Here is a 26,989-nt window from a genome sequence, read left to right on the forward strand (position 1 = left end):
TCTTGCCCAGTCATTCTTAACAACACAACTGCATCTGGAATTCTTATCAGGAGAGGTTTCCTCAATCTTCCTAGGTTCAAATGCACAACTTCCCTCACATCCTCACAGTTCTGCTCTACCCTTCCTGCACTACGTCACTTAGAGTAATGTGACTCCAGCTTCCATGTGGCTTAAGAAGGTCTTACAGGCCTATGAATGGGTGGGAAAAATCATCCTTTTTGTCCTTGATGATCACTGGCTCCACAGTATAGAACTCAGAGACTACTATTACAAATATATTACTCGGCTGTATTAATTGTTATGATGAGGAAAATAATCTAGTTAATTAAATTATCACATCTTTGAATAAGAAAATTCATTTGAAGTTCCCAATTAATTTGCAAATAAACTTTTGAAACACAATCATTTTTTTAACTGAGACTGTCTATAACATATTAAAAACTAGACCAGTTCCAGTTTAGACTTCTGGGTTTAGAATTCAGAAGAGGCCTGGCTACTCCCAATCTTACATTTCATAGATGAGAAAACTGAGGTTTTGTAATTTCCTTAGGGTCATTAAGATATCAATTACCAAATTTAGAACTTGATCCTTGGTCCTCAGAGTCAAGATCTAGAGTTATTTCCATATGAAAACCTGACACTTAAGGACTCACAACATATTTTCCCAAATTTTCTCCTCTGAACACAGAAGTTATTTTTTTATTTGATATTTTATTTTTGCCCAGTTGCATGTATAAACAATTTTAAATTTGTTTGTTAGTTTTTTTAAATTTTGAGCTCCACCTTTTCTTCTTTCATCCCTCCCTTGCCCATCCCTGACACAAGTGAACTGACTGATTTGATGTAAACCATAAGTGTTCAGGCATATAAAACATTTCCATATTAATCACATTGTCAGAGAAAACATATCTTCCCTAAAATTGTGAGAATAGCATCAAAAACAAATTCTTCCAGATATATTCCAAGATATCATTTCTTTCTCTGGAGGTGGATAGAATTTTTCATCATAAGTCCTTTGGAACTGTCTTAAATCATTGTATTACTGGCAGTTGCTAAGTAATTCACAATTGAATATTGTACAAGATTTCAGTTACTTTTTGTTTATTCTTTTTGTTCTGTTCACTTCAAAGTGTATCAGTTCATGTAAGTCTTTCTAGTTTTTTTTTTGCCCTGAAACTATCTTGTTTATCATTTCACGTGGCACCGTAGTATTCCATGGCAATCATAGACCACAACTTGTTCAACTATTCAACAATTGAATGGCATCCTCTCAATTTCTAAGTCCTTGCCACCACAAAAAGAGATACTATAAAGATTTTCATACAGCTAGATATGTTTTCCATGTATTTTAATACATTAGTTTGTTTTTAGTTTTCAACATCTTTCTCTTTTCCCTTATGACATCTTCCCTTCTTTCCATGAACTCCCTCCATTTTCTTTCCACTTTCTGTTCCAACTGCCTATAGGGGATGTTAAATTTCTATAATGAACTGAATATCTTATTCCCTCTTTGGTCCAAATCTGGTGAGAGTAAGGCTCAAACAATACTCATCTCCCTCCCTTCTCTCCCTCTACTGTAATAGGTCTTTGTGCCTCTAGATATGATGTAAGTTATCCCTTTCTTCATTCTCCTTTCTTCTTCTCCTAGTACAATTTCTTTTCATTACTTAATTAGATTTCATGTCATCACTTCAAATTCAACTTACATCCATGCCATCTCTCTATGTATGCCCCCACTAAATATCATAATAAAGACACAGTTCTCAAAAGTTACAAGTATCATCTTCCCTTGTAGGTATATAAACTATTTGTCATTAGTGAATAACATGTTGCTATTGTTGTAATTTTTCTTTCCTGTTTACTTTTTTATGCCTCTCTTGAGTCTTGTACTTGAAGATTCAATTTTCTGTTGGGCTCTGGTATTTTCATCAGGAAGATGTGAAAGTCCCTTATTTCAATGAATTTCCATCTCCTCCCCTGACATATTACGCTCAGTTTCACTGTGTAGTTGATCCTTGGTTGAAATTTAAGTTCCTTTGCCTTATAGAATATCATATTCCAAGCTCTCCCATCTTTTAAGTAAAAAGCTCAAAGGTCCTGCATAATTCTGAATGTGGTCCTATGGTATTTAAATTATTTCTTTCTGTCTACTTGTAGTATTTTGTACTTGACCTGAGAATTCCTTAATATGGCTAAAATATCCCTTGGCATTTTCAATTTGGGATCTCTTTCAGGAGGTGATCCTTGGCATTTCAAGAGGTGAGAGATGTTTATTTTACTTTACCTTCTGATTCTAGGACCTCCGGTTAGTTTTCCTTGAAGATTTCTTAAATGATGCTGTTCAGACTCTTTTTTTTATAATCGTGGGTTTCAGTGAGACCAATACTTCCTACATTATCTCTTCTGGATCTATTTCTTAGGTCAAGTCTTTTTCCAATTACGTATTTTACATTTTCTTCTATTGTTTTTCATTCTTTTGATTTTGTTTAATTGATTTTGGATGCCTCATAGATTCATAAGCTTCCACTTGCACAGTTCTAATTTTTAATGAATTGTTTTCTTCAATTAATTCTTGTACCTCCTTGTCTATCTGACATATTTTACTTTTTGATTACTTCTCTCCAGTGAGTTTTTGTGTCTCCTTTCCAAATTTTGCATTTTTTCATCATAAATTTGCTATTTTTAGTTTTCAGCCTTCATTTCCATAAAATTTTGTATTTAAAATTTTCTCCCCATGTCTTCCCTACCACCATTTCAGGAGAGTGTGCACTCTGATTTCCCTTCCTTCTAAACTGCCCTCTGATTCCTTAGTGTAGAAGCTGCTAGGGTCTTTGTTTTGATTGTATTTCCAAACAACTTGAATTGTTTCTTTCTGGCTGCTTGCAATATTTGCTCTTTGATCAGGGAACTCTGGAATTTGGCTACAATATTACCAGGCATTTACTTTTTGTGATGTCTTTCTGGAGATGATCAGGGGATTCTTTATATTTTATTTTACCCTCTGATTCTAGAATATCAGGGCAGTTTTCCTTGATAATTTCTTCAAATATGATGTCTTGGCTCTTTTGTTGATCATGGTTTTCAGGTAATTCAATCATTTTTAAATTTTCTATCCTGGATCTGTTTTCCAGTTCAGTTCTTTTTCCAGTGAGATACCCCACATTATTTCCTATTTTTCCATTCTTTTGGTTTTGTTTCATAATTTCTTGATTTTTCATAAAGGCATTAGCTTCCATTTTCTCCATTCTAAATTTTTAACAATTGTTTTCTACAGTGAGTATTTGGACCTCTTTTTCCCATCCTTCTCCTCATAGGCTTCTTGGATCTCTTTTGTGACTTGGGTTAGTCTAATTTTAAAGCTGTTATTTTCTGCAGCATATTTTTTGTTTTCCTTTAGCAAGCTGTTGACTAATTTTTAATGTTTTTCTTGCATCATTCTAATTTCTCTTCCCAATTTCCCTCTACTTTTCTTCCTTGATTTTCAAAATCCTCTTTGAGCTCTTCCTTGGCCTGAGACCAATTCAAATTTTTCTTAGAGGCTTTGGATGCATGAGATTTAGTTTTGTTGTTTTATTCTGGCTGTGTGTTTTGATCTTCCTCTTCACTAATGATGTAAGAAAACTCATCTTCACTGAGAAAGTAAGAAACTATAATCTGTTTTGTTTCCCCCGTTTTCTCATTTTCCCAGCCAATTACTTGACTTCTGAACTTTCTTAAGCAGAGGTATCCAGAAGCAGCCTCTACTTTAGTAGTGGTGGCAGCAAAGCTGGACCTGGGGTTGTGGCTAGAGTAGGACTGGGGCTGAGGCCAGATCATGCTCCTCTCTCAGCCAGGTGAGAGACCCTTCCCACTGACCTTTGAAGTTGTCTTTAGCTTTTGTGGTTTGAGAAGTCTGGAATCCACAACACCTGCCAGAAATTCAGTACTCTAAGGCCAGCTCCTGCTCTGTCTGCCAAGGATGAACTGTGCTGTGCTCCCAACCTGTTACAATAGACCCTTCTCATTGACCTTCCAGATTGTCTGGGACTGAAAATTTGCTTCAGTCTGTCATTGGTGGCTTCTGATACTCTAGAATTTCTTCAGTCATATTTTGAAGGATTTTTTAGGATTTGGAGGGGGGAGAGCTGTAGCAGGTCCCTGCTCCTACTCTATCATATTGACTCTGGCCCCATCCTAATTTTGCATTTTTAAGGGCTTGTTTTATACAGTCACTTTTTGTCCTTCCCTTTACAAGTTATTAGCTCTCTCTTTCATACCTCTCATTTCTTTTCCCATTTTTTGCAACCTTTTTTATTTGATTTTTAAAATCTTTCTTGTACTCTTCCCAGTGGACTCTTTGTGCTTAAGACAAGTTCATATTCATCTTTGAGGTTTCAGTTGTGGCTATATTGACAATGTCATTTTCTTATGAATTTGTGTTTTCTTCTTCCCCATCCCCATAGCAAGAATCTATGGTCATTGTCTGTTTCTGCTTTTTGCTTATGATGTTTGCCCGGTTCCTTGCTTTTAAAGTTGAGCTCTCTTGCTGAAGCACAAGGGGCACTGACCTAAACTTTTTATTCTGGGGGCAAGGGATGTGATCACTGTCTTTGTGTGCTGGGGTCTCAGGTGCTGGCATCTGGAGTCTATAGGGGACTGGCTGCTTACCTGGTGCTGAGCTGGAATCAGCAACACTGATGGTCTTGGGGTTGAAGTGGAGTCTGATCCCTAGAGTATGACTGTTGTTTGGCTGCCGGAGGACTCCCACCTGCCTGAAGTTGTACTGAATCACCAGGAGGTTTGGCTGCTGTAGTCTACCAGTTCCCCTGCCTGTATCAAGACACTCTGGGGGTCCTCATATTGGTGCTAGTCTGCTCCATCACACATCAGAATCTTGCACTGGTTTGTCCAAGATGGGGCTTGGGGCTAGTTTGCTGGGATGCCTCCCAGTATGTACTGCTTCCCGTCTGCTAGAGCAAGAAGGACCTTTTCTGTTAATTACTCAAATTTCTCAGGTTAATAAACTGCTGTCCCTCATCTGTCTGCTGGATCAGCTGTTCCAGGGTTTTTCCTGGGGCCTTATTTTCTGGGTTTTTAGAGGTCAATAAGTGAGAGTGAGAGCTACTTATTTCTTATTTCTACATCTTGAATCCCAGAAGTCAAAATCTTTTCATTTTTAAAGAAATATCTTTAGGATAGAGACATAGTAGTGGTATTGCTGGATTTAAAAAAAAGTATAAAAGTTTTATAGTCTTTTGGATGTTGTTCTAAATTGCTTTCCAGAATGATTGGATATTCCACAACTCCTCCAACGGTGCATTAGTTTCCCAGTTTTCCCACATCTCTCCAACATTTTTCACTTCTATTTTCTTTACCCAATCTGATATGTATGAAGTGGTGTCTCATAGATACTTTAATTTACATTCTTGTAATCAGTTATTATTTAGTGCATTTTTCAAATTTCTGTAGAGAACTTTGATTTCTTCTTCTGAAAACTGTTTGTGCCTTTTGACCACTTATTAATGGGGGAATGACTTGTGTTCTTTTCATTTTTACTCAGTTTTCTATGTATTTGAGAAATGATAATTTTATCAGAGATACTGCTAAAATTTTTCCTAGTGTTTTTAAACTTTTTTCTAATCTTGACTTTCTTATGAAGAACTTTTAAATATAAATTAATAAAAATCCTTCATTTTACATTGTGTAATGCTCTCTATTTCTTGTTTGGTTATACATTCTTTCCTTATCCATAGATCTGACAGAAAAATTATTATATGCTCCCTTAATTCACTCATGGTATCAACCTTTTTATGCAATCCATGTAATCTATTCTTCTTTCCACTATGGTTTTATGCGTGATTTCATTCCATTCATATTCACTTATGATTACTGTCTTTCCCTCTATGCTATTTTACCTATTTTTTGTTCTCTCTTCTTCACCCCTCTTTTCTCTCTCTCTTTGTCTCTCTCTCTCCTTTTACCTTGTCAATGCTACAATGATTTTTTGCTTCTAATAACCATCTCCATCAATCTTTTACCCCTTCTATCAGTCTCTCTTTTTGCCTTATCCTCTTCCTTTCCTATTTTTCCTTTATGGGTAAGGTAGATTTCTATGCATCAATTAAATGTATATGTTATTCCCTATTTGAGTCAACTCTGATGAGAATATAGTTCACACTTAGACCCATAGTCCATCTTAAGCTCCACTGTAAAAAGTGCCTTCTGTACCTCTTTTATGTGAGATAATTTACCCCATTCTACCTCTCCCCTCTTCCTTTTCCTAATGCAAGCCTCTTCTTCACTCCACTAATTTTTTTTTATATCATCCCATCATAGCCAATTCAAACCCATGTCCTTTCTCTATGTATTTCCCTTCTAACTTCCCCAATTATGGTAAAGTTTTTATGTTGCAGTTATTATTTTTATTTGTAGGAATGCACAAAAGTTTGATCTTATTGAATCCCTTATGGTTTCTCTGTTCTACTTACCTTTTCATGCTTTTCTTGAGTCTTATATTTGAAAGTTAAATTTTCTGTTCATCTCTTTTCTTTTCATTAGGAAAGCTTTGAAGTGATCTATTTCATTAAATATCTTTCCCCACTAACGTATTATATTCAGTTTTTATGGGTAGTATGTTTTGGTTGTAATTCTAGTATCTTTGTCTTCTGGAATATCATAATCCAAGTCTTCTGGTATTTTAATGTAAAAACTGCTAAATCTTATGTGATAATGACTGTGGCACCACACTATTTGAAAGGTTTCTTTGTGGCTCCTTTTAGTATTTTGTCCTTGTCCTGGAAACTCTTGAATATGATTAAAATACTCCTGAGAGGTTTTGTTTTGGAATCTCTTTCAGGAGGTTCTCGATGATCTTTAAATTTCTATTTTACCCTCTGTTTCTTGAATATCAGGGCAGTTTTTCTTGACTATTTCTGAAAAATATTGATGCCGAGGCTCTTTTTCTTTTCTTCTTCTTGTTTCTCTTAAATCCATTTGTCAGGTCCAATGTTTTTTCAATAAGATTTTTCAGTCTTTTTTGTTCTTTTGATTTTCTTTTATTTCTTTATGTCTCATGGAGTCATTAGCTTCCATTTGTACTATTCTAATTTTTAAGTATTATTTTCTTCAGTGAGTATTATACCTCCTTTTACTTTTGGCCAATTCTATTTTTAAGGAGTTTTATTTTTTTCCTTAAGTGAATTGTTGTACCTTTTTTTTCCCACTTAACCAATTTCACTTCCCCCTGCCACTGGCAAATATTTATTCATTCATTCATTCGTCTACCTGTTTGTTTCTATTTATGAAATAAAACAAACATTTCTACACTGTAATACAATAAAAAGATGATTACACATGAAACTACAAATTTATTATACACAACTTGCTATTTCTTTAAATGCATAATCAAATTATCACGTAATTTTTTTCCTCTTCCCCCACCTAAGATCTGGTTATCCCTTGACACAAATTGGTATTTATCTATACACACATGCATATATGTATATGTATGTATATATGCATATATATCCATATATATAATATATGTGTGTGTGCACACTTATATGTAACATTATACATATTTCTACTTACCAGTTCTTCCTCTGGATGCAGATAGCATCTTTCTTCATTTGTTCATTGTAGTTAATTTGGACATTTATAATAGTCAAAATAACATTCACTCTAAGTCATTCTTAAAATGATTGCTACTATTCTATGTAATGTTCTCTTGTTTCTGCTCATTTCACTTTTCATTATTTTGTGCAAGTCTTTCCATGTTTCTTTTCATTGGATTTTTGTACCTCTTTAACCATTTGGTCTATTCTGTTTTTTTCTTCTTCAGTATTTTTGTCTCCTTTACCATGATGTTGACTGTTTTCATGATTTTCTTGTATCACTTATTTTTTTCCCCAGTTTTCCTAATATGTTTAAAATCTTTTTTTAGTTTTTCCAGAAATTTGCTTTGGGAGTGAGATCAAGTCACATTTTTCCTAAAGATATTTCATGTAGCTGTTTTGACATTGTTGTCTTCTTTGGAGTTTATGTTTGGCCTTCCTTATAGCTGTAGGACTCAGTTCTAGAACTAGTTCATTTCCTTTTATATTCAATTCTGGGTTAACTCCAAATGTTACACTATAAGATAATTTTATTTAATTATGGAAATTGAGAGAAAATCTTATTCTATTGTTTGAATACAACTCTATGTGGCTGAGAAATTGAGCCTCCCTTACATGCTGCTTAGAAATCTTTAACTAATGACCTAGTTTACGTTGACCAGAAACCCAGTTAGATCCAAAGATTGATGCAAGGAGTTTTCTTTCAGTTGTAGGTTTCAAGTAAGTCATATGTAGTATTTGAAAATTGGACCTGTGCTGATCAATCAATTATTATTTCTAAGTTTCTTTCATTGTTTACAGACATTTAGTGGGATTGGAACACATCCTTTTATTTTTGAATTCATAGAATTATATCTGTTCATTCTGCTCCTCCTGCCTTTGAAGGTTTGTAATCTTTCCTGCAATTAGAAATCCCATTACCTAATGTTGTATTGTTTTCTTTTAATTAATTGGCTTATTTGATTTATTATTTTAATATATAAAAGTCTATCATCCCTTCCATTCAGAGTCCAGGACTAGGAAAAAGAGGTCTGGTTCTGTTTGTTTGTTTGTTTTTAATTTGTGTGTCTGTTGTTTTTTTTTTTTGTCAGTTAGCATTCATTGCTTAAGAAATAGATATACTTGATTAAAACTTTGCTTTCCTTAGTCATTTCATCTTTCATCCACCACAGTAACTTGTTTTAATCAGTTTCTTTTTTGTTGTTGTTATTTGCTCAATTTTCCAGGCTATTTCTTTAATTTAAACTTTATGTCACAGTTGGGCTATGCTCTCAGCATCATGGCATTGATGGATGTCCTAAGCTTAAGGTTATTCATGCTGATGTTTTCAGAGCTAGTTCTGAGGTTCTATAAATTTTCAGTTCTTTCAAGGTAACATGATCTAAGGAGAAGTGGGCTCACTGCTTACCTAGACTGAGCTCCTGTCTATGAGTGACCACAAGCAGTATTTTCTACGCTGGAACTGTAATAAGCATCCCTACTCCTGCTAATATTGCTCTTTTCCTGGGGACTGTGTCCCAGAACTACATCTGGAGAGTGCAACAGAATCTTGCTCCTAGTGTGAACAAAAAGTTCCATGTAATTTGTTTCTAACCACTTGTCCAATCTCTTTACCATTTATGCCCTAATAGTTTCCCAAGACCCACTGCTGACTTACCTGGGTATAGCCTGCTCTAGTGTGGTCTGAGTTAGACTAAGCTCCATTTTCACCCCAGTTAGAACTTTCTTGCAGACTTTCTAAATTGTCATAGGTTGGAAAAATACTTCACCTTGTCATTTTGTTGGTTCTGCAACTCCAGAATTCACCCTGTGCAGCTTTTAAACATTGTTTGGAAGGGAATTTGGTAGAGTTCAGGCAAGTCCTTGTTTTTACTCCACCATCATGGCTCTGCCCACAAAACTTTATTTTAATAGCATTTTTGGCAACTAATTATTCATTCATGAAATAAACATTTCTCAAATATACAATCTCACCCTGGAACTTTCCTTTCTACCTGAGGCCTACCCACCTTGGAATATTTACCTGCCATCCCCAGCCCCTTCACCTGTCCTTTCCCAGTCTCTCTTTTGTGTTCCCTTTTAAAAGTTATCTTCTCTCATTGCAGTGTAAGAGCCTTAAGGGAAATACCTTTTTCTTTTTGCTTATACCATCACTTAGCCAGTGCCAGGCACATAGCCTGGAACAGAACAAAATACAGTGCTTAACAAATTTTTGTTGTCATGTTACTTACTGTATGTCAGATACTATGATACTTGTAGAGGACGCAGATATTTTTTCAAGTAAATTCTATAGGAAGAATATATATTTGTGTATTACTGTGCATTTTCTGTTGTTGTCTTCTACTGGTGCTTTCTATTTTCCATATTTATGCCTTCAACATCCAATTTGTTTGCGAGCTCCTTAATGGAAAAAATTTCAGCCATATATTTCTTTGTACCCTTTGCAGCCACTAGTTTGGACATAATGCTTTCTCTACAATAAACAGTCATTAAATGTTTGTTGATTCATTAGACAAAGCATTCAAAGTTATTCATCTCTAACATAATATTGGTAGAGATAATTGTGTTTGCAACCAAGTGCTGAGTCTTGTTCTTTGACCTAAGTCAAGTCATTTAAATCTTCTATCCTTTATTTTCCACATTTATTATATTAGATTAATCATACTTACATTGCATACCTCACAGCAGTGCTGGGAGGAAAATGCTTTGTAAATTTTAAAGTAACATATATAAGTAAGCTGTTCTATTGTATACAAGCCATTAAGGGTTGAGAAGTGGAAATAAAGGTATTTCATTTATCAAAAACATATTGATGTCCTGTTTGTATTAATAATAGCTGGCGTTTATATAGCACTTCCAGCTCTGCAAAACCTTTATAGATATTATCATGTCTCAGCCTCTCAACAACTTCATGAGAGAGATTTCACTGTTATTCTTACTCTTATTTTAAAGACAAGAAAAGTGAGACTCAAACAGGTCATTGCCTCAAGAGCAGAAAATGCTGGTGGTTAATTGGAATTCAAATATTCCTTATTTCAAGTCTTGCTCACTATTCAGTATGCACTCCTAATGGACAGAGTTGAATGACTGCTAAGCCAGGTTTGTAGATTGCAGTCAGCTTCCTTGACTTTTAAAGGACCTCTGGACATGTCTTTTTTTGAGAAAAGTAAAGCAAAATTTAAATGTTACAATGATAAAATGATATAATGACCATTACCTGACACTCCTTGAAACTTTTAAGACAAATATTAAGGATAAATAGAAAGTATTTATATTATTAAGGAAAATTTCTTTTTTAGGCATTATGTCAAAACCAGATTTTCATGTTTCCATTAAGATTTCTATTCAAAATATGTTTTTATTTTCCCAAATCAGTTAATATAAGATTGAATATAAGATAGAATCATAAAATTATTCTAAGAAAAATTTTTAAAAAGTTCAGAAGCTCTTCTCATGTGGAATATATCACGTAAGTCATCTTTTCTTGCAATAGAAATAATTACATAGTGCAATAACATCCAGGTTTCTTTTATTATAGATCTCTGCAGGTTTCCATGGAGAGAGTATTTGAATATATGTGTTAATATCTTTATATCTTTCTTGACAATAGTATAAATTCTGCTATTATATTTTTAAAAGCTAGAGTGCAAACATCCAAATTTATTGTCTTGACACATAGTTTAAATTAGGAACATCAGTGTTTATCTTAGCAATAAAAATCAATGTCAGTGATGACTTTTTTTAATATAGAAAAAAACAAAGGTTCTGTCTCTTGTACTTTTTTATTATTCTAATAATCACTATGGGGAAGAGAAATACGCTTTAAAAAATACTATCTCAGACAATGTAATTCTGAAATACCATGTTCATTACCTTGGAGAATCTTTAATGAGTTCTAATGATGATGATGATGATGGTGATGATCATGAAGATAATCATGATGACAATGATATAAAAATAGTCATAATGATAATATCAATGACATCACCATTATGTTATTCTCCTCTTTAACTAAGTTTATACAGAGATAGTTCTAGGATATATCAATATCCAGCTAATACTTTAAAAAAATTGTCTTTTGGATTGCTAGACAGGTGAATAAAATGACAGCATTATATGATGAGCATACTGGGATATAAAGTCACCTTGTGCAGTTTTCATGAAAACATCTGAGTGATAGCTTATGCAACAGGTAGGTCAATAGAGATTAAATGAACCATATTCTGTTCCCCTGGAGTTTGAATTTCTTTCTCTAGGTCTCTAGATTTTGAGATATTTTACAAGTTCAATCTGTCCATTATGATAATTTGGTTATAGTTTATTGTTGTTGCAAAGTCATTTCAGCTGTGTCTGACTCATTGTGAACCTATTTGCGGCTTTGTTGGCAAAAATTTTGGAGTGATTTGCCATTTCCTTCTCTAGCTCATTTTTATTGATGAGAAAACTGAAGCAAACAGGCTTAAGTGACTTGATGGCACAGGTAGTAAGTGTCTGAGGACAGATTTAAACTCAGGAAAATGAGTCTTCTTGACTTCAGGCCCAGTATTCTAGTCACTGAACTATCTAGCTGCCCTGTCAATTAGGATAATTTATTGTTCTTATATATTTTTTATAGATCCACATAACATTTAGATACTTTGGACTGTCTTACTAGAGCTATGAAAGGAAGTACTCTGGGGCTCGTAGAATTAAAATAATCTTTGTAGAAGCCATGTGATCACCTTTCCAAAATTTAGATTCTTTTTCCACTTAACATATTTATATTCTTTTAGGAACTGTGTCATATAATGTTTAGAATATTAAATTAAGAATTAATGAATTAAATTTAAATACTAACTTTGATATTTACTGTTTGTCCATATATCAAGAATTCATCTTCTCTGAACTCAATTTCTTCACCTGTAAAATGGGAATAATAGTATGGAGCAAGCAGGAAAATGACTATACATTGCTACTCTTTTAATGGTTCCACTGTTTGATTTTCTCTGCTAGAACACAAAAATAATCATTGTGAAATTTTGAATAAAATAGACAATTTTGTACCATTCCTACCCATTACAAAAATAGAGCCAAGGAGTACTAAATGACCAGCTCAATTAACAAGGCTAAAAGGATAGAGCTCTCCTTATGTTGAAAAAGTAATCAGAATGACATCCTATGTTATGCCAGAGTTTGGAGGGTAAAAAGGGAGGTAGAAGTCATTATAAAATTTCTTGTTATAGAAAAGTTGGGTCAATGCAGGAATTATATGAAAAGAATTAAAAGAAGCCTTAATAAAGTTCTGGTTTACTTCATGACATTTTTCTTTCTTTTTTTTCTGTTTTCTGGAGAAGCAACACACACACACAACATGCACACACACACATGCACAAATCTTGTGCTCCATTATGTCAGTATCAGTACGAAATCCAAGAGAATCCTTTCATCTATGTATGCTAGACTCTAGCATACCTCCTTTGAATGTGAGGTAATGCTTCAAAGAGAGTGTGTAAATGGAAAGCTTCTACAAGTTCTAGAGAACACATAGTATGCATCAGATCCTTCAGTTGGTATCCTTTCTCTTTTACTTCAACTTGACGGCTTCCCCCTTGACTATGAGTTTGTTTATTCTAGTCATTATTCTCTTCATTTATTCTTGTTAATAACTGAGCAGCAATAATTTTATTAATATTTGTAGTTGACAGATTTGTTGAAAAAAAACAAGGTGGCAAAGTGTTATTGTATAATAAGAAAAACGTATGAAGGTAGTAGGTCAGAGGACTCTATCACTTGAAGTCATGGAGAAAAGACCTTCTCTTCCAAGTTTCCAGAAAGGTTTATCAGTGCAGAGATTTAGGGAAGACAACCAGTTATAAACTCTTAACACTCAGTGATTAAAGAAGGTACTATGGCAGCTAGATACCTGTTGTTAAATTTGACCATAGGGTAAATTTCAACTTACCCTGAGTTTCTTCTAACAATCAACAAAGTTTGCATTGTGAGGGGTAAATTCAGGGTAGGGGAGGGGAGGAATGGAAGTAATTTAGGTAAAAGAGTTCATAGTGAATAAATCAGTGAAATACCTTATCATAATGGCTTTGGGTACCTCTTAAATACTAAGAAGAATATTGTGTGACATCCTCTTCAAAGGTCTAGTTCTTGTTCACTGCCCATTCATCCTATGTGTCATGACTCATACAAAATTGTAGAGGCAATAGATGAAATGGAGTGTGTAGGAAACAATCAACAGACCAGTCAGAAGGTAAGGGAAAGTGCATAGTTCAGAAGAATAGGAAAAATTGATAGAACAATAATCACAGATTTTAAATACGAAGTTACACATTTTGTATTTGATACTAAAGCTAATGGAAAGTTATTGAAGATTTCTTTTCAAAGGGCTCAAGGATCTGTATCATAGGCTGATATTTATTTTATCAATACACATTTGCAGTTTTATGGATGATAGCTAAGATAGGAAAGAAAATGAAGGTAGGTAAACAAGTAGGTTATTTTTTTCTGATTAAATGTAAAAATGATTTTTAACATTCATCTTTTAAAATTTTGAGCTCTAAATTTTCTTGCTTTTTATGATCGTGGCATTTGCTCTCCTGAACTTCCAACCTGATCAAGAAGAGCAGTTCTCCAGTTTGGTACACAAGAAGCTGGAAACAGAACTGGCCAAATGGAACCCTACCCTGCATGTTGATGTGGTGTGGTCCCTGTGTATACGATAGCAAGTACAGAAGGCACAGTTTCGAGAAATTCTTTGCCAGGACTTTAATAGCTAGTTTCTAGATGGCAAAACAACTCAGAACCAAAGAACCTTCCAGAAACTGATTCCACATCAATACCACCACTCAACTAGAACACCCTGTGTACACCAGATTGTTCCTGCCAGCAGTGGCCCCCGAGCACCTACATCCAGGAAGATGATACTCATGCAGAAAGATCTGCAGGATATATTGAAAAGGTAGTTAGGGAGAACTGACAAGGCCCATTTTGGAAAGACCACTCAATATGGCTGGGAGCTGGATGCTGAGTTGGTACTTGACATGGACAATCAGCCTCTGCCCATGAAGGACTTTTTGGCACCTCACCTGGCTCAACCAACTGGAACTCAGACTTTGTCCCCTGGTGCCAAGAGGTTGGTGTTTCTTGGTTGGGAGTTCCCAAATTTCATCAGCTGAAGCAAATATCTGCTGGGCCATTTTGTTATGGCCAGGCACCACTTTCAGGCTGCAGGCCTCCTTTTGGTTGATATTTCCTACTACGAGTGGTTGGAGTTGAAATCTGAATGGCAGAAGGGTTCCAATCTCAAGGACAAGAAGGGGGAAGGCTGTAGCTGAGGATCTGGCCAAGTGACCTTCCCTCTTCTCACCTTATATTAGCTCCAGCCATGCAGCAGCCTTAGGCTGCCAATTACAGTTAAGGGTAAGACCTGATGGGTGACCAAGAGACAGATGCAGTGCTGCATAAAGGGATATGCCATGAGGTCCTCTACACCTTGGCAGGGACACTGAAGCTGAATGAAAGGTGTAGCACTTTCAAATCAACTGAAGCCACTTAAGACCCAGCTCTCCTGGGGGAGCTCCCCTAGGGCTCTGCTGCCTCTGACCTCCACACACAATGTACACTAACAAAATGGAAGAAGGGCAAGTAGTGATGTTTTGTACCTATTTTTCTACATGGCCAATTCAGCTTTTTAATGAGTTCATTTCTTTTGTGGATTTTTGTGCCTCTTTTGCCATCTAGCCTATTCTGTTTTGCAAAGTGTTATTTTCTTCAGTATTATCTGTGCCCTTTTCCCAATCTGCTATTGTTTCTTTTCCCAATTTTTCTTCTACCTCTCTTCTTTGAGTTTAAAAAAAATGAGTTCTTCCAGGAATTTTTTGAGGGTATGTGTGTGAGATGAATTAACAGTTTTTAAGGAGGTATTGCATGTACTATTTTAACATTGTTATCTTCTTCTGAATTTGAGTTTGATCTTCCCTGCCACCGAAGTAACTTTCTATGGCCAGGTTCTGTTGTTGTTTTTCCCAGTCTATTTCTTCTTTCCTTCCTTCCTTCCTTCCTTCCTTCCTTCCTTCCTTCCTTCCTTCCTTCCTTCCTTCCTTCCTTCCTTCCTTCCTTTCTCTCTCTCTTTCTTTCTTTCTTTGTTTCCTTGTTTCTTTCTTTCTCTCCTTCTTTCTTTCTTTTTTTGATTATTACATTCATTTCCACAAAATTTTGAGTTCCAATTTTTCTCCCCAGCTCTGCCCTCCCCCTACCCCATAACACTTTGCATTCTGATTACCCCTTCCCTTAGTGTGTCTTCCCTTCTGTCACCACCCTACCCTTATCTCCATTTTCTCTCTTTTCTTGTAGGTCAAGACAGATTTATATGCTCCATTACCTATATTTCTTATCTCCCAGTTATATGCAATAACAATTCTCAACATTTGTTTCTAACACTTTGACTTCCAACTTCTCTCGCTTCTGCTCTCTCCACCCATCCCCACTGAGAAGGCAAGTAATTCAGTATAGGCTATATATGTGTCATTTTATAAAAGATTTCAATAGTAGTCATGTTGTTTAAGACTAGCTATATTTCCCTCCATCCTACCCTGGTCCCCCCTTTATTCTATATTCTCATTTGACCTTGGCCCTTTCCAAAAGTGTTTACTTCTAGTTACTCCCTTCTCCAATTTTCCCTCCCTTCTATCATCCCTCTCACAACACTTGTCACCTTCTCCCCTACTTTCCTGTAGTGTAAATAGATTTTCATACCAAATTTGGTGAGTATGTATATTATTCTGTCCTTAAGCCATACGTGAGGATAGTAAAGTTCACTTTTCCCCTTTTACCTCCTCCCTTTACTGCTCCATTGAAAAAAAATTTTCTTATATCTTTTATGAATGATAATTTGCCCCATTCCATTTCTCCCATTCTCCTCTCAATATCTTCCTCTCTCATCTCTTAATTTTATTTTTTATAGATATCATTCCTTCTGATTCAACTCAACCTATGGTGTGTGTGTGTGCAAATAATCCCTCCAACTTCTCAAGTACTAAGAAATGTCTCAAGAGTTACAAATATTATCTTTCCATGTAGGAATGTAAACAGTTCAACTTTAGAGAGTCCCTTACGATTCTCTTTCCTGTTTACGTTTTCATCCTTCTCTTGATTCTTGTGTTTGAAAATAAAATTTTCTCTTCAGGTCTGGGCTTTTCATCAAGAATGCTTGAAAGTACTCTATATCATTGAATGACCATTTTTTCCCTTGAAGTATTATACTCAGTTTTTCTGGGTAGGTGATTCTCAGTTTTAATTCCAGTTCCTTTGACTTCTGGAATATCCTATTTCAAGCTCTTCAATACCTTAATGTAGAAGCCGCCAGATCCTGTGTTATTCTGATTATATTTCCATAATAATCGAAATATTTTTTTTCTAGCTGCTTGCAATATTTTCTCTTTGACCTGAGAACTCTGAAATTTGAGCACAATATTCTTAGGAGTTTCTCTTTTCGGCTCTCTTTCTGGAAGTAACTGGTGGATTTTTTCAATATTTGTTTTGCTCTCTGCTTCTAGAATATTGGGGCAGTTTTCCTTGATCGTTTCATGAAAGTTAATGTCTAGGCTCTTTTTTTGGTCATGGCTTTCAGGTAGTCCAATAATTTTAAAATTGTCTCTCCTGGATCTATTTTCCAGGTCAGTTGTTTCTCAAATGAGATATTTCACATTATCTTCTATATTTTTTTCATTTTTTTGATTTTGTTTTGTAATTTCTTGATTTATCATAAAATTATTAGTTTCCCTCAGCTCCACTCTCATTTTTAAAGAACTGTTTTCTTCAGTGAGCTTTTGAACCTCCTTTTCCTTTGGCTAATTCTGCTTTTTAAAGCCTTCATTTCCTCATTGGCATTTTGGACCTCTTTTTCCAATTGAGTTAGTTCATTTTTAAAGGTGTTATTTACTTCAGCATTTTTTGGGTCTCCTTTAGCAAGCTATTGATTCAGTCTTCAATCTCTGCCATGACCTAAGTCCATTGCATATTCATTTTCAAGGTAGTGGATGCAGAAAACTTAACTTCCTCTGACAGTATGCATTTATTTTCCTCATCTGAAGGGATGGAAGGAAATACCTGTTCACCAAGAAAGTAACCTTTTATGGTTTTATTTTTTCCCCCTTTTTTGAGCATTTTCACAGTCAATTACTTGACTTCTGAATCCTTTGTCAAGAGGAGGGTCCTAGTGCTCCTTCTCACCTCAGGACCCTTCCAGATCAACTGCTCAATTCCCCCAGGGACTTTAGGTGGGAGCAGGGCCACCACTCAGGGCTGTGGTTCAGATCAGCTGCTCAATTCCCCCAGGGGCTTCAGGCCAGATGCTTCACAGATGGACACTGCAGCTGCCACCACCACTGTTGCTGCTTGGGGCTAGTGCTGGGGGGGGGGGGGAACCCTGCTCCCCCCAGTCTATTTCTTGACTTTTAACTTTTTGTTCCAATTAGGCTGTGATCCCAGGGTAGAGAGAGCAGTATCCTAAGTTTCAGGTTTGTCAAGGTACTTTTTTCAGAGGTAGTCAATACTCTGCACTATGGTCTGTGAGAGGGCAAAAGCACTATTTTCTTCTTTTAAAGTTGTTTTGAGGGGAATTTTGGAGAGCTCAGGAGAGTCTCTGCCTTTGATCTGCTATCTGAACTTTGCTCCTCCAGGGGACTAATTCTGTAGCAAAAATAATGTATGTGATAAGAGAGAATAAACATTCAAGAGCTTGTGCAAATAAATACAAGGACAAAAACACTTGTCAACTTCCCATTTATGATCTGAAAGGAGGAAGGAAGAAGAACAAAGAAAGATTTAAATCAAAGGTGACAACCTTTCTGATTATAAAGATGAAAAGATCATGATTCTCTGAAGGGAAATGAAAATTTAGAAAAGTTCTGGGAGTGTTGAATTTGATAGACTTACAGATGGCAATGGAAGTTCATTTGTTTATTTATCCGTTTATTCTTATGACAAAGAACAAAAAAAGTGTAGCCTCCAGATGTATACAAGTTAGGATATATAAATTTGGGGCTTATCAGAAATGTTTATTGAACTTTCTAGAAAGCTCTCACTTGAATAAAAGTGACAGAGTTGATTGAAGACTGAATCTCTTTCATTATTGTGAGTCAAGATGGATTCTTATATTACTACTGAATAAGACCTAGAGATACTGAGTCTATAAAGTCTATGGGGCAGAGAAAGTCAAGGTGGCTGATTCACTGGGTATACATATTGTAATTTTCAATATATATATATATATATATATATATATATATATATATATATATATATATATATATATATATATATATATATATATCAGAGGTGGAATTTTAAACAAAGTTTCCCAACTCATAGATGACCCCCTTTTTCTCTGATCTTTTGTTTTTCCAGAGGTTCTTTGATGGCATTATGCTGAGTGCTCCATACTCTAGTTATACCACACCAAGGACCGTTAATTTGAATCTGAGATGGAAGTTTTCTGTTGATTGTAAAGCTGAATCTACTAAAACTAAAGCCTAGTGAATCTGATAAAGTTGACACTTTTAGGCAATATGAAAGTGCTCCAAGTACTTCTAATCAATATGGACAAATACTGGGTAACCATACTCTCAAAAAAGTGTTTCCACACTTTAAAAGTAGAGTCAAATGACTAGTTCTTTTCTTTGTATCATATGGTCTCATTCTTCTCCAGTCATTTTGTAGGAGATCAGTGAATGGAGAAAACTGGTACTGCCTGTGAGAGAATGGCCCTATGACAATGTTGGATGAATTGATCTTTTGAGAAACTGTATCTGTGAGTAGGTGTGTATCTAGATGTAAGATAAAGGACACTAGTCTCTGAGACAGACACATTATTGTTTGTTACTTCTATAGTTCAATGAAAGCCCTTGTGGTGTTTAAGTAGGCCTGTAGGCTCATGAGAAGTAATATCAGAGTAACGCACTTAAGGAATAATGACTAATATTTCTGAAGACTAATTGTTGACTGAAAAACTTTGAAGTTCCTAATTTGGGGTTGGAGGAATATATAATAATTTATCTTATAACAACTGTAGAAATCCTTTCATATTATATAATAAGAGACTGGCTCCCATGAAGTAGGAAATGGAATAGTGAGTATCATATCTCACCAGTTGGGATATTCATTTTTTCCCCATGGGAAATTACACTTTCCAGACATAAAAATCACTTAATATTTTATCATTTATTCATACAGTGAATACCACCATAACATAGCCTATAGTTGCAAAGAATCATAAAAGACTATAAGTAGAATAGAAAACTTTGGAAATTCTGAAGGAATCATTGTGCTTATGTAGAGCAGCAGACCTAGAACTAATTGTGTACTTCCTTTAATGGTTTGAAATCTCTTGGATTATAGCAAGGCCCCAAAATATCTAATCAATAATTATAGAAGCATGTTAATCTCACAGGGTGGCTATGAAGTTCCCAACTAGAAGGCTTTTAAGTTGGCAAGTGATGCTACCATCCTTAAACTTAGAGGGGAATTGTTTTGGTTTGGGAAAGGAAAAAAGATTGTTATACCTACATTCTTTATGGTGAAGGTGTCAAAATATATTTGCACTTAATTGGAAGGAGTAAATAGGGATTAGAAAGAGATCTTATGTGGTGAAATAGAATCTGGTCCAAGGTATAGTCTGATAAGGTACATGATGCCACACCTGGTTGATCTATAAACCAATCTAAAGGATGAGTTACTGCTAATACTGATATAGCATTCTTTTGCTCTAGAAGTACTATAGCACTCTCCCTCCTCAACTCTGTCTACTGACTTCCCTGGTTTCCTTTATATTCCAAATAAAATCTCATCTATTACAAGAAGTGTCTCCCAACCCTACTTCATTCTAGTGTCTTGCCTCTATTAATTATTCCACATTTATACTCTCTATACCATGTTTGTATATATTGTTTGCATATTTCTCTCTCATGAGATGGGAAGCTCCCTGAGGACAAGGACTATCTCTTACTTCATTTTGTATACTCAGTACTTTGCACAGTTTCAGAGACTTATTGATTGATAGATCTTTTTTTCACTCAGTGCTACCATATGCTCAGACAAGCCTAATATGCTATTTCTTTTGCATCAGAATGTTTTGATTCTATCAGGGGCATAGCCACTCCTTCCACTTGTAAAAATTCCAACCTCTATATGCCTTCTGAGCCTTTGTGAAACCTCTTAAAGGATACAATGGAACATATGGGAAAGACTTTTGAGTCCTAATGATTCAGTTTCGATCATGATTTTAATAACATATGATACATTTGGGAGCTTGGCATCTTTGTTAAGAAAGAAGACTTATATGAGTGCTCCTTGAATTTTGACACTGATACTTCTTGGTACTTAGGAGGTTCTTAATAAATAATCATTGATTGACTAATTTTAAAGAGGGCCTGGTGTCCCTCATAAATGAGTCAATTCAGGAAATTGTTTCACCGTCATCATGCATTTTTCTTTATAAAAGTATGGTCTGAGATACATACGTACATGTCTATGTTTGTATATGTGTATATATATATATTATATATATATATGTAAACACACATATATTACTTTAAGGAGGATGCTGGGGGAAGAGAAATTAAATATAACTTTTTGTATGTTTTTCAAATGTAATATTTATAGAAATCAGAGGTAAACCAATTAAGCATATATAATACTATAAACACTATGCTCTCTCTCTCTCTCTCTCTCTCTCTCTCTCTCTCTCTCTCTCTCTCTCTCTCCGAGAGAGAGAGAGAGAGAGAGAGAGAGAGAGAGAGAGAGAGAGAGGGAGAGGTAAATACATGTTTAATAGAACCAGTGACTTCATTGTACAGGGAAGTCTAATGGAGAAAAGTCTATCATTACAAAACTGCACAAGATTTAAAGAGTTGCCTGGGTACTAAGATGTTAGGTGCCTAGGGCCACAGAGCAAGTATTGTGGCAGAGTTAAGGGCACAACTCACATCTTTTTTACTCAATGGCCTACCTCTCTACGTACTATTAAGAACAATTAATTCATTAGCTTTTGTCTATGTATACATCATCCTCAAGTGTGAATGGGATCAAATCACACAGACTACCTCATCATAAAAAAATCTTATTTTTAATATGTAAGACTTTATTGAGACTATTCTTTACATTAAATTCAGTTCTGAACAGTCTTTTGTGTCTCCCCAGAATTGAACTCTTTTTTGCAATAAAACACAGCAACTAAAAACAACACAATTGCTATTGTGACATCTTTGCAATACTCTGCATTTAGGAGCTCTCATCATTCAGCTAAGTGGAAAGCTGTATTTCATTGTCTTCCCATTGCTTTTGGAGTCAGTTATTACAATTATTCAGTTTTGAAATTCTTTTGTATTCTTTCATTTCCATGATTGTAGTCATTACACCTGTTACTCTGATCCTGCTAAAATCACCCTGCATCTGTTTATTAAAAATGTGCCTTAGCATCTCTGAATTCTAAATAATCATCATTGTATGCTGTACAAAGAAAAGTGCAATGGATTCAAGACTGATTGAATGACTGAACCCCCCAAAAATAATCATTGTAAATTGTGATTCAGTGACTATTTTGAATGAGAACTCTTGTAAAGAACTTTCATGATCTCTCCTATGCTTTGTGAGATTCAACTTTTTTATTATTGACTTAAGAGAGAGATGAAAGATTATCAGATTTGTCCAAGAATTCAAAGATAGGAGGAAATAAGGACACCTCTGTGAGGCGCCCTGATTTGACTGGCCCTGTGCAAAGTTCTGGGGCTACAAATAAAACAAAACCACAACATTCCCCTCCAGAAACTTAGATTTTAATAGGAAATAGACCCTGTACACATACAACATAACATAAATCATAAGAATACATGCAAGTAAGCATAAGATAGTTAAATATAATTGTTTTTGAGGAGGGGGCACTAGGGTTTAATTACAGGGTGACATCTAGCATCTATATGCTCAAATATACTCCAATACAAACAACATTGGCAAAATATATAGACGTATTAGGAAAAGAAGCCTACTTAATAGTAATTTACTTTACAAATGATATGCAAGAAGCCAGAGGAATATTCTAGTTTGCCCTAGGCAGTAAATCCCAGGAGGCAAGTTGTTACTCTATGCTCACTTTTAATCTCACATACACACATTCTTCCTAAACCATCACTATCAGAATGATGGCTGTGCCTAAATAATTGGAGGAATACCATGCTTACTGGTCTGCATAATGATAAATTTTATAAGCTCAATTTAGAAGACCTATAGCTGAGATTTACATGCATCAGTATGGTTTACATTCTGTACTAGCTAACACATGTTCCAAACGAACCCCTCTTTTGGAGGAGAAAAGATAGTTGTTACATGCTTGCTGAAAGGAAGAGCAACAAATAATTCAATTTGGTTCCCCCTCCCCACTCCTGCTGGTAATTTACAAATATATTTATAATGATTAGTGATGCTTCATTAATTTTGTACAGACTTTTACCACCACACAGTGACTTATAGTACCCTCTATTAGATTAAGATGCTCAGTGTTCTTGAACTATTGCCAATCTTGTTCTCGTAGGACAATATCATAGTGGATTTTTTAAATTCCCAATTATCTATGAAATTTGAGGAGAGGGTTAATTGCAGGAATAAAAGGAAAAGAGGGAAGAAAGAATAATAAATGTGCAATTGACATATACAGATGATATTCAAACATTTTTAAAATAGAAAGATTTACCAGATATACATATATATGTATATATATTTACATATATGTGTATATACATATGTATATACACACATGCATACACACTTGTGTATATATGTGTGTATACAGTGGTGTGTGTGTGTGTGTGTGTGTGTGTGTGTGTGTGTGTGTGCACTGGTTGTTCTCATTCATGCTACAGGAGAATGGAAGCCTCTACCACAAGTCAGGCACAAATTGTCCACATGAACATCTGGAGTGGAGATGTCTCCACATTTGCACATCTCACAAGTACTTTGAGCTCTGAAATTTTGCTTGGTTCATAGAAAAAAGTGTTGTCTTTAAGTGGAATTCCCAAGCATTTAAACTTTAAAGCCTAGAACACAGTTCTGATGGGTTTGTCCTGCTGTTTGAATGCCAAATGTTCCTTTAACTAAAAGACTATTTTATGGAGAACTCAGACAAAACAAACACTCACATGGAGGTCAGAAGAAGATATACAAGGATCTTTTTGAGGTCTCTCTGAAGAACTTTGGATTTGATTGTTCGATATGCATGACACTGACACAGAACTACCCAGCATAGATAGATGGATACAAGAAAGAAAGAAAGAAAGAAAGAAAGAAAGAAAGAAAGAAAGAAAGAAAGAAAGAAAGAAAGAAAGAAAGAAAGAAAGAAAGAAAGAAAGAAAGAAAGAAAGAAAGAAAGAAAGAAAGAAAGAAAGAAAGAAAGAAAGAAGAAAGAAAGAAGAAAGAAAGAAAGAAAAGAAAGAAAAGAAAGAAAGAAAGAAAGAATGAAAGGAAGGAAGGAAGGAAGGAAGGAAGGAAGGAAGGAAGGAAGGAAGGAAGGAAGGAAGAAAGGAAGACACATGCATAGATAGATAGATAGATAGATAGATAGATAGATAGATAGATAGATAGATAGATAGACAGATAGATAGATAGACAAATACATAGATATATAGATAGTCTATGTTTCCTCATCCGGGATTTCATAGGCAATTTTTATGTATACATACATACTTAATATATCACATTGTGAGGATGACATGGACTGAGAAAGAACTAATCTGAGAGATGAAAAATTCATTAAACTCCAAAAAAATTTAACAAGCTGCAATGACAAACAGAATTGAACAGGCAACATTTAACAGAGCTAAATTTAAAGTCTAGCACCAGGATTCAAAAAATCAGTTTCTCAAATAAAAGTCATGTTTTTTTTTTTTTAACTAGGCAATAGTTCATGTGAAAAAAAGTACTGATTGTTTTAGTGGACTACAAAATATAATTAAACCGCTCTCCCTTATGTCGGGTCAATGTCTCTTTGAGATCCACAATTCTCCTGTGCTATTGTTTAGCTCTCTTTCAGGCAAGCTCCCGTCTCTCTGTTTTGCATCATTGCTCTTTCTATTTTCTAGAACCCTGTATGTCTGGGATCTTTCTCATCTGGAAATTTCTATGTTGGAAATTAATTCCAAGAAGGCATTTTTGACTATCTCTGACATCTCTCCTATTAATGATAACAAAGATGTTAGCCAAACATACATACCTGTGTGAGACCTTCTCCCTTCCTATAAAAATCTTGTCCTTGCCCTTAATGGGTTCCCCTAATGTCTCAAGTGACAAATCTGCCTATTGAAATGTGAATAAAAAGGATTTTGTGCAACATGAATGTGCAAAGTGGAGAAGATATTATCTCATGTGATCATCTTTACCTCATTTCTGTACATACAGTGTGCTAAACATTAATGAAGAAAGTGAGGATTAAAACAATAATAGCTAACATTTTGTATAATACTTTCTTTTGCTAAATGATTTATATATATACTATCTTATTTATTCTTTATAATAACTCTATGATGTAGGTACTATTATCTTCATTTTACAGATGAGGAAATTGAGGTTCAGATGGGTGAAATGACTTCTCAAAGTTTACATAGATACTAAGTATCTAAGGCTGAAATTGAATGAAAGACTTCTTGATTCTAAGTCCTATGCTCTATCCACTGTGCCTCTTAGTTTCCCTAAATCAACCAGGGTTACTGTATCCAAGGCAATCTCCAGTCATTCTGATCTATATCTCACCACTGAATTCAGATGGCTCCAGAGGAGAAAGTGAGGCTGGTAATTTTGCACAGCCCTTCATCATTTAAATCCAATTCACTTGTCAGTCATGGCATCACCTCCCTGATGTCATGGTCCTCTTTGAGAATGAAGGATAAGCAACATTAACAATAAGAGCATCCTTTCAATTTATATTCTTGATTCTCCTTGCCTTTAGATACCTTGGCTGCTCTGACAGTTCATAGGTTTTTGTATTTTGATTTTCAATGCATCGTTGTATGAATTAAATTTTCATATATTAAAGGACTGCTTTTGTCTCACTGATCAGTTTGTTTCTTCAGGGAAGTCCCTAAGTCCCAAAGAAGTTGAAGAGAAAGGAGTAAATGAATCAAAAGTGACAAAGAATGTTCTTTTAAGTTTATGTGGTTATACAATGATTTAAGAGAGAAGTCCAGTGTCTAGTATTAGCATGGTTAGAATCCTCCTATATTCATTCTAATAGAATCACATAAAATGCAAGCAGAAAATATCACATTTAGTTCTGTATGTCACCTTCAAGAAAAACATTGACAAGTACAAGTGTATTCAGAGGCAAGTAATGAGGATGGTGAGAGATCTATAGGCCATTCCACGTGAAGGTCAGATGAAGAAAATTGGAAACATTGAATTTAAATAAGAAAAGACTTAGGGAAGATATTTACTATTTCCAAATCATTGTTCTGTCACAATCCAACAAGATTCAATTCAAGACATTAAGCATTTATTAAGAACCTCCTACATGCGAGGCACTATGAAAAGCAATAGGAATTGAAAGAAAGGTAAAACCACTTTTTTCCCTCATAGATCTCACAACCTAATGGAGAAGACAAAATGCAAATACAATGTACAAATCAGATTTATGCATGATGTTTTGACAGTTTTCTCAGAGGAAAGACAGTAACATTAATTAAAGGTTAAGTACTAAAGGTTTCTGGTAGAAGGAAGAATTTCAGTGGGGATTTGAAAGAATTCTGTGAAACCAGAAGGTAGAAACAAATAAGGTGTTCAAGGTACAGGAAGCAACCAGAAAAAATACTTGGAATCAGGGCATCAAATTTCTTATAAGAAGGGGTAAAAGGAGGCCAGTTTCACTCTAGAATATACTTAAGGAAGTGCAGTAGAATGTGAGAAGACTAAAGGTAGGAAGAAGTCAGACTATGAAAGGATCTAAAATTCAAATGCAGTATATTTGCAATGTGACTTAAATGACACAAAAATGTTATTAATTCAATAAAATTTCTTCCATATGATGGATGACTGTAGCACATACTTCAATCTTACCAGCTGGTAGAATTAGAAATAAATAAGATGTCTCACTGAGTGTATATATGACACTTGATTTTTCTTGTATATTTTCCTAAAATAGAAAATTTTATACTCTTAAAACAAAAGCAAGGATTCTGTGTTTTCAGAGTAAGAAGTATTTCTTTCAAATGCACTTTAAAGTTCATCTCAGAGTATTACTTTGAAGATTACTTCTGGTGGAAGTTAGCTATTAAGTTCAAAAAAGTAAATTCATTGGAAAGACACTGAGAAATCTCTTCTAAAAAATGTTGCAGAGTTAGACTTAGTCCATCAATATACTTGATTTTTGA

At 35.0% G+C, this 26,989-nt stretch overlaps 1 long non-coding RNA gene across 4 annotated transcripts in view; it reads left to right on the forward strand.

Moving 5' to 3' along the window:
- Window positions 1-26,989, forward strand: part of LOC140510572 (uncharacterized) — a 75,364-nt gene that overhangs the window by 27,348 nt on the left and 21,027 nt on the right. For all 4 annotated transcript variants that reach the window (XR_011969294.1, XR_011969291.1, XR_011969292.1 and 1 more), the window contains one exon: window positions 11,683-11,784. This is a non-coding gene — a long non-coding RNA (uncharacterized lncRNA). The remainder of the gene's footprint in view (window positions 1-11,682; window positions 11,785-26,989) is intronic.

Source organism: Notamacropus eugenii, chromosome 6 (assembly GCF_028372415.1).
Source record: "Notamacropus eugenii isolate mMacEug1 chromosome 6, mMacEug1.pri_v2, whole genome shotgun sequence".
In the NCBI taxonomy this organism is placed as follows: domain Eukaryota; kingdom Metazoa; phylum Chordata; class Mammalia; order Diprotodontia; family Macropodidae; genus Notamacropus; species Notamacropus eugenii.